The sequence below is a fragment of the Prionailurus viverrinus genome, chromosome B2 (assembly GCF_022837055.1).
Source record: "Prionailurus viverrinus isolate Anna chromosome B2, UM_Priviv_1.0, whole genome shotgun sequence".
Classification (NCBI taxonomy): Eukaryota; Metazoa; Chordata; class Mammalia; order Carnivora; family Felidae; genus Prionailurus; species Prionailurus viverrinus.
The window spans coordinates 52,561,071-52,563,183 of NC_062565.1; the positions used below are offsets into that span (position 1 = coordinate 52,561,071).

At 35.3% G+C, this 2,113-nt stretch overlaps 1 non-coding gene across 1 annotated transcript; it reads left to right on the top strand.

Annotated features, from left to right (window-relative positions):
* Window positions 1-1,473: 1,473 nt before the first annotated feature.
* LOC125166868 (U6 spliceosomal RNA) lies at window positions 1,474-1,580 on the top strand. The gene has a single exon (XR_007152577.1). It is a non-coding gene; the product is annotated as a U6 spliceosomal RNA (small nuclear RNA).
* The last annotated feature ends 533 nt before the right edge of the window (window positions 1,581-2,113 follow it).

Below are 2,113 nucleotides of genomic sequence, written 5' to 3' on the forward strand. Positions count from 1 at the left end.
AAGCTGACAAGCACATTTCTCCCCCTTGTTTGCTCTCTATAAGTGTGTGTGTGTGTGTGTGTGTGTGTGTGTGTGCGTGTGTGTGTGTGTAGGTAATGTGGAGGCCCTTATAAAATTCAGAAAGGGAATGCATCAAGTCAAATAACAAATGTCCAATGTAAAAATATGATACCCATTTCAAAGCTTTCTTCAAATGTATAGTAATCTGAAACTCAGGAATTTCTTACTGGATCTGAATTCATGACTCACATCCATTTTCATGCTAGCATAGATACCCATCTATTGGTGAAGAATCATTGTACCTTCTAAGAAGGAAGACATTAAAATGTATATCGTGCGCATATATATATATATATATACACACACAAAACAATGCCACATTATATATACAAATATATATACATATGTATATGTACATATGTGTGTATGAGTGTGTGGCCATTCAATTTATATGCAGTATATATAAAATGGAACATTGCTATTGTTATAAATTCATATGTGGCTTACTATATTGGGCAAAAAAACCTACCACTTCATTACTTTAATGATTTCTTCCTTAAATAATTTAATACTCTTAGTGGTAGAAATGAGCCCAAATGTCTATTTTTTCAAAACTATATCTTTGAAGAGAAATAAAAGACTAGCTCTTCTATCCACTCTAGCAAGGGCGAGGTGAAAGTCACTGATAGCAGAACGTGTGGTAGAAAGCCCAGAGCATTAAGGCAGTGGGAAGATGAGGGCTTGGATTTGTGAATGGCAACAAAAAGGAAGTGGAAGAGACTCTATTGTGACAATATTTGACCAGTTTGGGCTACTGGTTGGGTTTGAAAGGAGATGTAGGTGCAGCATCAAAAGCAAAAACCAACCAACCAACAACAACAACAAAACCCACATCACATAGAGTTCTCCTATTTGAGTAACAAGAAGAAAAGACTTTTACCAGAAATAAGGAAGGATAATTTTGTAGCAGATTACATTTCAATTTAGACATAAACCATAATTGGTCCACTTAAATGTGGTATTCCGTAGAAAGAAACACAGATTTGGACCCATTAACTCTTAAACCTACTGTGTGAGTTATGTGCTATTTTTATATCACGTTTATAGATGAAAAACAGGTATAAACAAGTTGCATGCTCAAGGTAATTCAGTAATCAGTGGAGCCAGCTTCAGAGAGCCTACTTTTAGCCGTTACCTAGAACATCTAATGATTGCACTGTCTTTGCTTATTCAATGGAGAGATTAGGTGATAACGTCACGTCACACCATATTCCCATCATCTTTTATGTGGGCAGAACACAAAGCGTGGTCAGATTTCATAGTGCAAAATGTAGAAAGCTAATTGTATGTTGGTTTCTCTTCTTAGTTTTGCCCATTCAGTGAGTAAAGGAGATGTCCAGTCAATGCCTACTAGTTTTCTTGGTCTCTTTGTTTTGTTGGACTGGGCAATCTGATTTAGGAATTCAAGAACTAGTGCTCACTTTGGCAGCACATATACCAAAACTGGGGCAACACAGAGAAGATTAGCACAGCCCCTGAGCCAAGATGACACTCAGATTCGTGAAGCGTTCCATATTTTTTGTGCTCAATAAATAATTTAAAGCATAAAAAAAGAATGTAAGAAATAAGAGAAACTGGTTTGATGCTCTTTGAACACATAGTTTACTTCGTACTCCAACTTGTGCTAAAAGAAATCGAAGACAGGGTCTTGGTTTTCTGATGCTCAAAAGTAAAGAGGAAAGCATATAGACAAATTTGAAACAGCTGGATGTCATGAACTTGAATCTGGAATACTTAACTCTAAGAAATCTTGAATTTAATTATCAGAGCCACAGTATGCCTGTAATAGATTAAAACAAATAAAGAATGGCATCTTGTTCACTCCTATACTCTAACTTTGGTCTTCTTATCTACTTTTTCTATGGATATGGAATGTAGGTGATTAGGAAAAGAAAGTCCCTTAATCAGAAAATCACAATATCAAAGAAATCAAAATTGTGTCACCACATTTATGAATATATATTGTAGAGTGACTCAACGTACACTATGCAATTTGATCTTCGTAGTCACTCTTTCAAGTAGATACAGAATATTTTTTATCATCTCTATTTTA